This window comes from Oncorhynchus nerka, linkage group LG12 (assembly GCF_034236695.1).
Source record: "Oncorhynchus nerka isolate Pitt River linkage group LG12, Oner_Uvic_2.0, whole genome shotgun sequence".
Classification (NCBI taxonomy): domain Eukaryota; kingdom Metazoa; phylum Chordata; class Actinopteri; order Salmoniformes; family Salmonidae; genus Oncorhynchus; species Oncorhynchus nerka.
Window position 1 is genome coordinate 63,928,877 of NC_088407.1, and position 15,387 is coordinate 63,944,263.

A 15,387-nucleotide genomic window follows, 5' to 3' on the forward strand; every position below is an offset into this window, starting at 1 on the left:
ACTGCTCAAATTACATTGGTAACCAGTTTATAATAGCAATAACGTACCTCGGGGGTTTGTGGTATATGACCAATTTACCACAGATAAGGGCTGTGTCCAGGCACTCCACATTGCGTTGTATATAAGAAGCCGTGGTATATTGGCCATATACCACACCCACTCGGGTCTTATTGCTTAACTAGAGGCCTCTATCATTCTCTATGGTACTCAGACATTGTGAAGCTCGTCCACAGCACCACGAATAGAAACACAGTCCCGTTTAATTTCTGAGTGCGTCACCCATGCCTTTGTGTTCCCGAGCACTTCATAGATCTGTCAGTAACCAGATAGCTAGATACTTGAGATAGTGAAGCAGATTGCATTGGTTTCAAACAACTAGCTACGGACAACTAGCAACAACTAACCTCTGTCATGGAAAATGCATTTGCCGCGTTTTGTACAGTATCGTATCGCCTATTGTTTTAACAGGTCTTATTATTGTCTTCGACAGGAAAACCTGTTATTTTTATTTATTTGCTCCTCTTGTTGAAAGTGTTTATTTTCTGGGAACTGGCTATACAGCTAAACTGAGCAGTTAACGTTACGTTACTTCCATGATGCACAAGCAACTACTTGACTAACTAGTTAATGGTGCCATGATGCATGAGCTGCTGCTTGACTAGTTAATTAATGGTAATTTATAGTAAATACACAGTGCTCTACATCAGAATCAACATAACAAAATATATGATGACGCAATTTGTACAACTATGCAATAATCTCAAAGACCCGATTCATCTAGCACGGTTTCAGCAGATCTGCGGTGTACATGGGACATTTTCTAGGAACCCGGTGGAGATTAGAGGAGTGGAGCTAGGTCACTTGCACGTCAATGGCATAAGCCATCTCCAGGGTGAAAGTGAGAAATGTATTGTCAACGGAGGCGGAGAAGAGGAGAAAACAGATAGTCTTCGGCAGAGGAAAGTCACCTCCCCAGGGAACAGTTGGATACAGGAAGGTGTAGATGCTTCTCAGAATGGGGCAGTAGTCATTCCTACTGCGGTGGCAACGGCCGGGCACAGCTGCAATGGTGACCACCTCGCTGGAGTACCTCACAGAAAATGGCTCAAGTGGCGTCAACAGGTCCGGAGTGGAATGCACCTCCGAGAACCCTGAGGACCTCAGTCCGAAGAGGGGCAGTAGTTTTTAATTTAGAACAAGTTTGTGTACTACCTTTCGGAACCAAGCTGGGCAATGAGCTGTTTTACATCACCTTTTTCCCGTTCTTCATCTGGAACGGGGACCTTTACGTCAGCCGGTGACTGATCTTGGTCTGGGTTTGGGTCATGGACCTGGGCCAGAGCAAGGATATCATTGGCTGGTCCAGGCCAGTCTCAGACTTTCACCGCCCATGGTCATGATGGAGATGTTCTATAATTCTGATTATAACCTGAGTGATTCGAGCCGTGAATGCTGATTGGCTGACAGCCGTGGTATATCAGACCATGGGTATGACAAAACATGTATTTTTTACTGCTAATTAAGTTGGTAACCAGTTTATAATAGCAATAAGGCACGTCAAGGGTTTGTGGCCATATATTACAACCCCTCGGGCCTTATTGCTTAAGTACCTTATGCCCTCTATGCAGTGGCGGTTCTAGCTTGTATGGCTCCCTGGGCGACCCCCCCCCACGCCCCCACCCCCTAAAATAAAGCACCATTCTGCACTAACTGTAATTTTTATTCAGACATTTGGAATAACACAAATAAATTATCATAACATTTAAAAATATGTAAATATAAAAATATAAACAAAAATAAGACTCATAAATATAAAAAATAAGTAACAAAGACAAAAATGTAAAATGTGTGTCGATTTGGCACCCGAGCATCAATACATTACCAATCCCACAACACTGTCAACCAAGAGTCAAGACTAAACCAATTCACCTTGGTGGTGTGCAGACTGGTTTTATATTATTCTTATGATTTCGCACAAACCAGAAAAAATGCAACAATATGTCTGTGAAACTATATATTCACAGTATTATGAATGAATTGTGGTTTATTTGGAAGCATTTAGTAGTGTGACTGATTTTAATAATTGCATTAGTACTGTACAAAGTTAGAGATGCGCTATTTGATAGATTCCCCCACTCCCCCTACCTCTGGCTTCCAGTGGGGAGACCTGAGGTCAACCTATCCCCGCCCCCTCCCCATCTCATACTTCTGAGTGGGAGACCTTCCCAGAGAGTAGCCTGCCTAGCTCACAAACTAGAATCAGGGCGCCCACTCCGACAAGGTTCATTGACCCACAGTTCCACACGGTGACATGATATCATTGACATGACGTGCAAATGAGCGATAGAAAACCGATCACGCAAATGTCACCATTCCAATTTTTTTGCTGCGGGCACCCCGTGCCACCCCAGCGAGATGCCGCCCTGGGCGGCTGCACATGTCGCCTATACCTAAATCCGCCACCGCCTCTATATATTTCAGGCACGGCCATACCCTTCTCACTGTTCCTGTTGACCTACAGCTGTTGGGAGGTAACATTAAGTGTTTTTCAGACGACCAGCGGAATATCGCAGAGTATCTCGCCAAGTACACCACTTGTCCCTCTAGAACGTATGAAACATAAATGATTAATGATTTGGGCTCCCTAGTGGCGCAACGGTCTAAGGCACTGCATCTCAGTGCCAGAGGCATCACTACAGACACTACAGAAAACAATCATTTTTATTGTTGAAAGTGACTGTAAACCACAGGAGGTTGTTAACACCTTAATTGGGGAGGACCAGCTAGTGGTAATGGCTGGAGGGAATTAGTGGTGTAACGGTTTTCTTCCGTCGAAGGAGAGGAGGACCAAAATGCAGCGTTGTTAGAGTTCATGTTTTTTAATATGAGAAACTAAACATGAACACAATTACAAAACAACAAACGTGGCAAAACCCGAAACAGTCCTATCTGGTGCAGAGAACACAAAGACAGGAAACAACCACCCACAAACCCCAACACAAAACAAGCAACCTAAATATGGTTCCCAATCAGAGACAATGACTAACACCTGCCTCTAATTGAGAACCATATCAGGCCATACATAGAAACTGACAAATTAGACACACAACATAGAATGCCCACCCAGCTCACGTCCTGACCAACACTAAAACAAGGAAAACACAAAAGAACTATGGTCAGAACGTAACAGTACCCCCACCCCCCCAAGGTGCGGACTCCGACCGCACAACCTAAACCTATAGGGGAGGGTCTGGGTGGGCATCTGTCCACGGTGGCGACACTGGCGCTGGACGTGGACCCCACTCCACCATTGTCTTTGTCCACCTTCTTAGCGTCCTTTGAGTGGCGACCCTCACCGCCGACCTTGGCCTAGGAACCCTAACAAAGGGTCCCACTGGACTGAGGAGTGCCTCTGGACTGAGGGGTGCCTCATGACTGAGGAAACTCCTCCGGACTGAGGGACAGCTCCGGACTGAAGGGCAGCTCATGACTGAGAGGTAGCTCATGACCGAGGGGTAGCTCATGACCAAGGGGTAGCTCATGACCGAGGGGTAGCTCAGGACCGAGGGGTAGCTCAGGACCGAGAGGTAGCTCAGGACTGAGAGATAGCTCAGGCTGGTTGACGGCTCTGGCAGCTTCTGGCTGACTGACGGCTCTGGCAGATCCTGGCCGACTGACGGCTCTGGCGGATCCTGGCCGAGTCTAAAGGCCAGTTGTATTGGTTCAAAAATCAGTACAACAGTTTTCAGCTGTGCTAACATAATTGCAAAAGGGTTTTTTATTGATCAAAAGGCAATACATATGAGACACTGAGAAACACAAGGGGAACAGAGACAAAGATAGAGGGGAGAGAGAGAGAGAGAGAGAGAGAGAGAGAGAGAGAGAGAGAGAGAGAGAGAGAGAGAGAGAGGACAGAAGAAAGAAAAAGAGAGAGAGAGAGAAAGAGAGAAGCTACTTTATGAGTGTAGATTAGACACAAAGTCAGGCCACACACATTCACATACAGTAGTAGCCTGCTGGCCTACTGCCTGCCACCCTAAACTGTCCTGAGGTCAGTGTGTCTGTTGGAGCAGAGAGCAACCACTAGTCTTGCGGTGGAAGAAAGCCCTCTCTGGCCTGGCATGTGTCAACACATGGACTTGAGATATCCTAGAGAGCTATGTAAGTGAGAGGTTCTTCATAACATGCAGCCAAGAGAAGGGAATTATAATTATTATATTCAGCCCAAGGGCACAACTGCCACTGGCCATTATAAAAGGCATGGATTTTTTAGGGGCATTATGGCCACACAAAGGGGATGCCTAAGGGAAATTTGAATTCAAATTGTGAATGAGAGACTGATGAAGTGTGTGCAGGCTGCGCAAAAAAACAAAGCAGAGCTTATGCCTTTCATGCAACTTTTTGAGTCGCATCATTCTGCCTTAAAATTTATACAAAATTGTGTGGAAGGTGTGGAAGCCAGGAGATGCTAAATGTGTTAATGTTAATTAACGGTCAATTACCATTAGATCTGCAGTTATTGTCTTGACAATTACCGGCTGACAAAATGTAATGACCGCCACACCCCTAGTGACTACCACGAATTTACTATGAAACTTCATGTTGACACCATTGTCCTCAACAGCTGCCAGTTCCATAAAAACACTGCCAAGTGGGGAAGCACTTTGATACTTCCTCATGCTAATTGAAAAAGCAAACAGCAACATGTGATTTACTGCCAGCCAATAACGCGGTATATAGGCGCTGTTCAGACAGAATGTGGCGGACTAGGTAGCCCCCTCATTTTCAAAGAAGCCTAGGCAGGGGGGCAAGATTTTCATTTTTACATTTTTGTCATTTAGCACAGGCTCTCATCCAGAGCGATTTAAAGTTAGTGCATTCATCTTAAGATAGCTATGTGGGTCAACCACATATCACAGTCATAGTAAGTACATTTTTCCTCAATAAATAGCTATTACTTTAGGGTTTCAGATGTTTTCAGAAGATGGGCAGGGACTCTGCTGTCCTAGCTTCAGGGGGAAGCTGGTTCCACCATTGTGGTGCCAGGACAGAGAAAAGCTTGGACTGAGTTGAGTAGGAGCTGCCCTCCCATAGGGGTATGAGGGCCAAGAGACCAGCGGTGGCAGAACGGAGTGCTCGGGTTGGGGTGTAGGGTTTGAGCATAGCCTGAAGGTAGGGAAGGCCAGATCCTCTTGTTGCTCTGTAGGCAAGTAACATGGTCTTGTATTGGATGTGAGCTTCGACTGGAAAGCCAGTGGAGGTTGCAGAGAATTTGGGTAGGTTGAACACCAGGCGGAGCGGTCAGCAGTGCTCATGCCCGTGGAAGCTGTTTAGTTGAGGTGGAGAAAACAAGATTCTGCTCTTTTTTTTCAATAGTTTGCAACTGCAGCTAGCCAACTACCGTTATCGCCCCACCTCTTCTTCTGTGGGGTTTATCGGCGGTTGGCATCCAACGTTATGGTACATTACTGTCAACTACTGTACTGGAACGTCCCCGCCACCCGCCTGTGTAGCGTTGTAGCTTAACATGTTTCACGCTGGATTTATTAAATACAAAAAGGTAAAAAGTATTTTTAAATCTGGTGCTGCTCTGCACAAACAAGCTTGTTAGCTAAAGCTTGTTAGCTAGCTAGCTCAAAGGACATTCAAAGCAGCCGCTCCTCCTTCCGTAGGTATAATTCTGTGGACCTAATTCAGATAATGCATGTCATAACAAGATGCCCAGCGCTTCAAGCCACCTCCTGAACCCTCTCTAGCTCTCTTCCCACCCGCATAATTTCCGTTGCATCTTGCGCCATAGGCTACACTTGTCTGTCCATCATGCATCTAAACAACTAGCTTGACTGCTCTATCTGCACTGATTGGTGAAGTAATTTAATTGGCTAAATGTAAAAAACTGTTGATTTCACAGGTTAAAAAAGGAACAGAAAATAATGATATAAACCAGTACTTTTTTTCCGGTTCGAAATGATTAAGAACTTTATTTTGTTGGTCGGAACAGTCCAAACACACCAACACAGTCATGAAGAGAGCACGTCAACACCTCTTCACCCTCAAGAGGCTGAAAAGATTTGGCATGGGCCCTCAGATCGTCAACAAATTCTACAGCTGCACCATTGAGAGCATCTTGACTGGCTGGATCACCGCTTGGTATGGCAACTTCTTGCTATCCGACCGCAAGGCACTAGAGAGGGTAGTACATACGGCCCAGTACATCACTGGGGCCGAGCTCCCTGCCGTCCAGGACCTCTATATGAGGCGGTGTCAGAGAAAGGCCCTAAAAATGTTCAAAAGATTCCAGCCACCCAAGTCATAGACTGTTCTCTCTGCTATTGCATGGCATATGATGCACCAAGTCTGGAACCAACAGGACTCTGAACAGTTCCTACCCTGAAGCTATAATAATGCTAAATAGTTAGTTAAATAGTTAACCAAATAGCTACCCAGACTATCTGCATTCGCCCTTTTTGCACTAACTTTTTTTGACTCATCACATACGCTGCTGCTACTGTTTACTATCTGTCACTTTATTCCTAGTTATACAGTGCATTCGGAAAGTATTCAGACCCCTTGAGATTTTGTTACGCTACAGCCTTATTCTAAAATGTATTAAATTCATTTTTCCCTCATCAATCTACACATAATATCCCATAATGACAAAGTAAAAACAGGTTTTTAGACATTTTACACAAGTATTCAGACCCTTTGATATGAGACTCAAAATTGATCTCAGGTCCACCCTGTTTCCATTGATGATCCTTGAGATGTTTCTACAACTTGATTGGAGTCCACCTGTGGTAAATTCAATTGATTGGACGTGATTTGGAAAGGCACACAACTGTCTATATAAGGTCCCACAGTTGACAGTGCATGTCAGAGCAAAAACCAAGCCATGAGGCCAAAGAATTTGTCTGTAGAGCACCGAGACAGGATTGTGTCGCGACACAGATCTGGGGAAGGGTACCAAAACATTTCTGAAGCATTGAAGGTCCCCAAGAACACAGTGGTCTCCATCATTCTTAAATGAAAAAGGTTTCGAACCACCAAGACTCTTCCTAGAGTTGGCCGCCCGGCCAAACTGAGCAATCGGGGGAGAAGGGCCTTAGTCAGGGAGGAGACGAATGGCTTTGACGGGGCTTTGAAAGAGGGTGTTGTTGGTGATAACTTACTCCTCCATGATCATAGGCATTATCACAAATCCCCCATAACAAGAAGCAAAAATAAATGTTAAATGGTGTTTAAATAAATGCATTGGAATTGAATCACTGGCTCACCTTGGGATTTATATTCATGCACAGTTTATTAACATTGCTCCATTTTGCGTCATCTCCCACACAACCTGCTTGCCTCAGCTCCATGGGAATCCTTGCGGGAAATGCCTCTGTGAAGTGCCTTGAGGTATACAGTGCAGACCCATCCGTCCTATAAGCAGCAATGCTGTCATCCCCACCACCGTGAAAGATGGTATGAGAAGAGAGAATGTGACTTTAAGCCTGAAACGTTATTTGAGGAAGAAAGTAAAGGTCATTTCTAGTATTTTCTCTGTTTTGTAACAGACCACACATCTCAGCTGTGGCAGGCAGGCAGCAGGCCCATCTGGAGAGTGAGACTAGTAGCGATGAGGCATGCTGACTGTCCTAATATGGACCTGCCTTTTGGCCTCCATTTCTACAACTGTGCACCAGAGAGACAGAACTGTGCATGTTTGACTCTGCACCTGTTTGTGAGTGACAGAGTGTCTGTTTTTCAGGGCATGTGCGCTTGTTTCCACAATTCCCATCAAGTCCCACGTGGTAATTTATGTTGTCTCTCACTGGAATGATGTGATTGGCCTGGTTGGCTACAGTCTTGGGTTTAATTGTCGGTCGCCCGGGCAACTGCTGCTATGGTGATGCCTGTATCTTGTCTCAGGGAGTTGACTGATGGAGTGACACAGATCAGTCAACCAAACACAGGCAAGGGAGTTAGTAGATACCCAGCCCCAGGCAGTGATCCTGTGTAGCCTCTCTCTTCCTCCTGCTCCCCCTCCATAGGCTCACTGACCCCCTCATGTACACCATTGATCTGTGGGGCTCCCAGGCTTGTTTCCAGCTCATATAACAATTCAATAGCAGAGCTAATGCTGAAGGGGCTTAATGCTGTGTCTGGGAGACACTATATCAGTTGCTGTTTTCTGGGGGCTGCTGGAGTGTAGAACATCCACTTGTGGTCTCAGACCGCTGCCAGGCTTCAATGTTTAATGTGTTCTGTATCAGCTTAAAATCTCATCACGCTCAATGAAAACGCTTCCCCCACTTTTTTTTTTACACAGGAACGCTTTGAAATGTATCTAAAGGAGTTTGCATAGATAGCCCAGCCTCATGTTCTCTACCATCTGAGAGGCTAACAGTCTGATCCTCCAGTCCAGGCCTCTCTCATTAAGCTGGGAATATACAGTCATCATAACTAATGAGGCCTGATAGCTGATCCTGTTAAACCATTAATGGCAAAACAAGAGACCAGGAAATGAACGTTAGGCCCTAAGGAGGACATGAAGTTGTCTATCCTCTATCCTCCTCCCATTCTTTCTGTAATGGCAGTCCATTTAATAGGGCCTATATCATAGTTTATTCTGTGGGTTGTATGCCACAGTTCTCAGTGTCTCTCTCTAATGGCTTTATGAGCCCTGGTTTGGTGGTAAGGGGTTAAAGTGAGTACTGATTATCACTAAATTATGCCAATGTAGCCATAGTACAAGCTACATTTTCAGGTTCTCTCGGTTAAGCCTAGTTGGACCAAGTGAGACAACTGTTGGGACAGACTAGCGATAGCAATCACATGATGACTAAGAGAAAGGTGATAAAACATTACAAGGGCATTTAGCTCTTGGACTATCTCACCTCTGGAGCTCTGAAAATCCTTTTGATTGTAACATGTGGTCTTGCAGTGATCCTACTACATGATGCCACACTTGTGACCATGGAAGGGCGTGTCCATGGCTTTGGTAGACATGTAGGCCAGGGTGGGTTAATGACTGACAGCATGAAGAGATGGGGAGAGGTAGAGTGATCTCTGGCGTGTTGGAGTATAAATAGTTAACTGTCCTGGTTACTGAGCCGTAGATAGATGAGAGGTGTTTCACCATGGTGAAAGAGAAGATCAATCATCGATAATAACACTGGCTCACTCAAATGTCCCTTAAAGCTAGAATCCTTAATTGAAACAGTAACAAAGCTTACTACCTGCCCCTGTTTCACTAAAAATCTTAAGGAATGGGGCTGGAGAAATGTAAACACTCTCAAATTCATAGAGAGAGCTATGGATGCATGGACTGATCATCCACAATATTAAATGTATAGTGTTAACCATGTTAAAAACATTGGAGTGAGTTAAACAAGCTTACATTTTGGGGTTCTGATGGGGTACAACAGTTGAACTAAGCTAATGAGGCATTTATAAGTTATGTTCTTCAAATCAAATTGTATTTGTCACATGCGCCGAATACAACAGGTGTAGACCTTACGGTGAAATGCTTACTTACAAGCCCTTAACCAACAAGTTGTACCCTTTTACCTAAAAAAAAGTAAGAGATAAAAGTAACAAATAATTAAAGAGCAGCAGTAAAATAACAATAGCGGGGCTATATACAGGGGGTACCGGTACAGGGTCAATATGCGGGGGCACAGGTGTCGAGGTAATATGTACATGTAGGTAGAGTTATTAAAGTGACTATGCATAGATAAATCAAATCAAATGTTATTGGTCACAAACACATGGTTAGCAGATGTTAATGCGAGTGTAGCGAAATGCTTGTGCTTCTAGTTTCGACAGTGCAGTAATATCTAACAAGTAATCTAACAATTCCCCAACAACTACCTAATACACACAAATCTAAAGGGGTGAATGAGAATATGTACATAAGTATATGGATGAGCAATGGCCGAGCGGCGTAGGCAAGGTGCAGTAGATGGTATAGAACAGTATATACATGTGATACGAGTAATGTAAGATATGTAAACATTTTTAAAGTGGCGTTGTTGAAAGTGACTAGTGATACATTTATTAGTTTCCAGTGATTGGGTCTCAATGTAGGCAACAGCCTCTCTGAGTTAGTGATTGCTGTATAACAGTCTAATGACCTTGAGATAGAAGCTGTTTTTCAATCTCTCAGTCCCAGCTTTGATGCACCTGTACTGACCTCACCTTCTGGATGACAGCAGTGTGAAAAGGCAGTGGCTCAGGTGGTTATTGTCCTTTTTGGCATTCCTGTGACATCGGGTGCTGTAGGTGTCATTGAGGGCAGGTAGTTTGCCCCCGGTGATACGTTGCGCAGACCTCACTACCCTCTGGAGAGCGTTGCGGTTGAGGGAGTTGCAGTTGCCGTACCAGGCTGTGATACAGCTCGACAGGATGCTCACGATTGTGCATCTGTAAAAGTTTGTCAGGGTTTTGGGTGACAAGACAAATTTCTTCCGCCTCCTGAGGTTGAAGAGGCGCTATTTCGCCTTCTTCAACACACTGTCTGTGTGGGTGGACCATTTCAGTTTGTATGTGATGTGTACGCTGAGGAACTTTCCACCTTCTTCATTGCTGTCCCTTCGATGTGGATAGGGGGTTGCTCCCTCTGGTGTTGAATGCTGAGCTGTAGTCAATGAACAGCATTCTTACATACAGTAGGTATTATTTTATTATATATTTTTTTTTCTCAAAGCACTTCATGATAACTGAACTAAATGACTACCGCTTTGAGCACTTCATGATGACAGAAGTAAGTGCTACGGGGAAGTAGTTATTTAGTTCAGTTATCTTTGCCTTCTTGGGTACAGGAACAATGGTAGCCATCTTGAAGCATGTGGGGACAACAGACTGGGATAGGGAGCGATTGAATATATCCGTAAACACACCAGCCAGCTGGTCTGCGCATGCTTTGAGGACGTGGCTAGGGATGCCGTCTGGGCCAGCAGCCTTGCAAGGGTTAACAAGTTTAAATGTTTTACTCATGTCAGCAGTGGAGAAGGAGAGGGGGGTGACACAGTCTTTGTTAGCGAGCCGCGACGGTGGCACTGTATTATCCTCAAAGTGGGCAAAGAAGGTGTTTAGTTTGTCTGGAAGCGTGACGTCGGTGTCCGTGACATGACTGTTTTTGCTTTTGTAGTCCGTGATTTCCTGTAGACCCTGCCACATACATCTTGTGTCTGAGCCGTTGAATTGCGACTCCCCCTTGTCCTTGTACCGGCAAATCGCTTGTTTGATTGCCCTGTGGAGAGAATAACTACACTGTTTAAATTCAGTCATATTTCTAGACCTCTTTCCATGGTTATATTAACAGAGAGTATCAGCAGCGTAGAAGGGGGAGGGCAATGCATTTTGTCTGGGTAGCCATTTGATTAGATGTTCAGGAGCCTTATGGCTTGGGGGTAGAAGCTGTTTAGAAGCCTCTTGGACCTAGACTTGGCACTCCGGTACCGCTTGCCATGCGGTAGCGGAGAGAACAGTCTATGACTAGGGTGGCTGGAGTCTTGGACAATTCTTCATGAATCAATGGGTATACAGTGCCTTCAGAAAATATTCAGACGCCTTGACTTTTTCCCTATTTTGTTAGGATACAGCCTTATTCTAAAATATATATATATTTTTTATTCCCTCATCAATCTACAAAAAATACCCCATAATAACAAAGCAAAAATATCACAATTACATAAGTATTCAGACCATTTACTTTTGGCAGCGTTGAGTCTACTTGGGTATAATGCTACAATCTTGGTACACCTGTATTTGGGCATTTTCTCCCATTATTCTCTGCAGATCCTCTCAAGCTCTGTAGGGTTGGATGGGGAGTGTTGCTGCATAGCTATTTTCAGGTCTCTTCAGAGATGTTCGATTGGGTTCAAGCCCGGGCTCCGGCTGGGCCACTCAAGTACATTCAAAGACTTTTCCTTAGTTGTGGAAAAAGTATCCAACTGTCATACTTGAGTAAAAGTAAAGATGCCTTCATAGGAAATGACTCAAGTAAAAGTCAGTCACCCAGTAAAATTCTACTTGAGTAAAAGTCTAAAAGTATTTGGTTTAAAATATACTTAAGTATCAAAATTAAAAGTAAAATGCCTTATATTCAGTAAACTGGATGGCACCATTGTGTTGTTTTTTAAATTTACAGAAAGCCAGGGGCACACTCCAACATTCAGACATCATTTACAAACAAAGCATGTACATTTAGTGAGTCCACCAGATCAGAGGCAGTAGGGAGGACCAGGGATGTTCGGTTTATAAGTGAGTGAATTGGAATATTTGCCTGTCCTGTTAAGCATTCACAATGCAACAAGTACTTTTTAGTGTCAAGGAAAATGTATGGAGTAGAAAGTACAATATGTAGTGAAGTAAAAGTAAAAGTTGTCAAAAAAATAAATAGTAAAGTACAGTTACCCAAATAAATTACTTAAGTAGTACTTTAAATTATTTTAAACTAAGTACTTTACACCAGTGCTTGTCCTGAAACCACTCCTGCGTTGTTTTGGCTGTGTGCTTAGGGTCATTGTCCTGTTGGAAGGTGAAACTTCACACCAGTCTTAGGTCCTGAGCGCTCTGGAGCAGGTTGTTGTGACTCTTAAAATCACATCCATGTCTTAACAAAAGTATGGTCATCATTTATCATATCCTATGCACAACTAATTAGATGCAAACTTGACAGATAAATCCTTTCCAAGTTACAGTATTTGGTCCATACAGCTTTTAATAACATCACAAAATGAAAAGCAATATTACATTCATTTTCCATAGTTCCCCACTGACCATTTCTCACATCGTTATGTTAGAAATATTGTGGACATTAGAATTTTGGGCAGGCAAAGTGTCTGTGAACAAAGACATTCCTTTGGTTGATACTGAAGAGCAAGAGAGAGCCGTCGCCGGCTTAATTTACAACCAAGTGTGAGCTGTCAACCCGGCAGTTCCCTCCTCCCCCCTTAGTGGGTGGGAGAGGGTCTGGTTATTGTCAGCCATTGCCAAGCTGATCTGACCCATTGTGATCCTCACAGGACAGTGATGACAAGGTTTTCATCAAGGATCTCTTTTTACTTTGCTCCATTCATCTTTGCCTCAATCCTGACTAATCTCCCAGTGCCTGCCGCTGAAATACATCCCCACAGCATGATGCTGCCACCACCATGCTTCAACGTAGGGATGGTGCCAGTTTTCCTCCAGACGTGACGCTTGGCATTCAGGGCAACGAGTTCAATCTTGGTTTCATTAGACCAGAGAATGGTCTGAGAGTCTTTAGGTGCCTTTTGGCAAATTCCAAGCTTGCGGTCATGTGCCTTTTACTGAGGAGTGGCTTCTGTCTGGCTACTCTACCATAAAGGCCTGATTGGTGGAGTGCTGCAGAGATGGTTGTCCTTCTAGAAGGTTATCCCATCTCCACAGAGGAACTCTATAGTTCTGTCAGAATGACCATCGGGTTCTTGGTCTCCTCCCTGATCAAGGCCCTTCTCCCCTGACTGTTCAGTTTCGCCGGGCGGCCGGCTCTAGGAAGACTCTTGGTGGTTCCAAACTTCTTCCATTTAAGAATGGAGGCCACTGTGTTCTTGGGGACATTTTTTGGTACCCTTCCCCAGATCTGTGCCTCGACACAATCATGTCTCGGAGCTTTACGGATAATTCCTTTGACCTCTGACATACACTGTCAACTGTTGGACCTTACATAGACAGGTGTGTGCCTTTCCAAATCATGTTCAATCAAGTTGTAGAAAAATCTCAAGGATGATCAATGGAAACAGGATGCACGTGAGCTCAATTTAGAGTCTCAAAGCAAAGGGTCTGATTACTTATGTAAATAAGTTATCTGTTTTTTATTTTTAATACACTTGCAAAAATGTCTAAAAACCTGTTTTAGCTCTGTCATTATGGGGTATTGTGTCTAGATTGCTGATTTAAAAAAAAGTTTTAATCCATTTTAAAATAAGGCTCTAACATAACAAAATGTGAAAAAAAGGGGGGTCTGAATACAGGGTCTGAATACTTTCCGAAGGCACTATATATAATTAGTTTATCAGTCCAAAAATGGAAGTAGCAACTAAGAGTTCTATCTTTAACCAACATGTAGTTGGACCCTGTTCATACCGTTCTCATTCTTTCACAAGAAAATAATCACTGTAGAGAATGACCTGGGGATTTATTGGACATGAGTCACACAAGGCTGTTGGTGTGCATAGTCCTTGTTCTGTGGCCTCCAAGGAATTTCACACCAAATGGTGAAGTGATTTGGAACGTCACCCAAATATACATGAGCGCAAGACAGTATTTGTGTCATTTTTCTGCTTGTTAAATACTATAGCTTGCTTCATGACCCTTGGCCTGATTCTGCTCAGAGGCAAGAGCTCACTGTCCTGATGGGTTGTTCTCCTTAGCCAATTCTGTTTCTGCACATGTCACCCCACCACTTTCTGTCAACAAACTTGTTCCTCTATCATGAAATGAAAATCTGTCAACGGGATAAAAATCTGTCTTACATTACTCAAATGATTAAAGCATTGTTAAGATCAAATGAATGTATGTGGGAGTGCTGTCTGTATAACTCATATGTTTCTAAGCTATTGTTGTTGTTGTTCCTAGGACATCATTGCTGGCTTCCTGTACAGCCACCTGATCCTGGTGGTGTTCCAGTCGGGAATTGGACCTGATCGACAACTTCAAGCTGATGTATCACTACGCCCCCCTTATCATCATCTCCCTGCACCTGAGCATGGTCCTCTTCTCCTTCACTCTGGACACCTGGAGCACTTCACAGGGAGACACCGCTCAGATCCTGGGCACCGGCGCTGGCGTGGCCCTGGCCTCCCACCTCAACCACCAACTGGGCCTGATGTCTGACCCCCCGCTGGACCTGCTGCCCCTGTCCCCATCGGCCCTCAGGACCTGCCTGCTGCCTGTGGCAATACCGAGGTTCTGCCTATGCATGCTGGTGTTGCTGGCCACCAGGGCCCTCATGAAGGCCATCACCATTCCTCTGGCCTGCAGTATCTAAGGCATCCCAAGTAAAGACGTGAGGAAGGCCTGACAGCACATGGAGGTGGAGCTGCCTTACAGGTACATTGTGTACGACATGGTGGGCTTCAACACCCTCTTCCTGGTGTCACAGCTTTTATTAACCTTCCGGCAGCTGTCCTGATGGGGGAGTCCTGTGGATCTTCCAGTCCCCTGCCCTCGCCCTGCCCTGCTCATCCAAAACCAGGCCATAGGAACATGAGAAATTCACACCCTAGATGCGTGAATAACAAAAACATGAACACCACACAAGGGTTAATATAACAACATTAGCAGCTAATTAGCATTTCCTTTTTGGGGGGTAAATGGAGCTTAATATATTGGTAAAAGTCACCTTGTCCTAGAGAGATTTACACATTTATCAAAACA

At 44.4% G+C, this 15,387-nt stretch overlaps 1 pseudogene; it reads left to right on the forward strand.

Annotated features, from left to right (window-relative positions):
• Nucleotides 1-669: 669 nt before the first annotated feature.
• Nucleotides 670-15,142, forward strand: LOC115138808 (sphingosine-1-phosphate phosphatase 1-like; annotated as a pseudogene).
• Nucleotides 15,143-15,387: the final 245 nt, after the last annotated feature.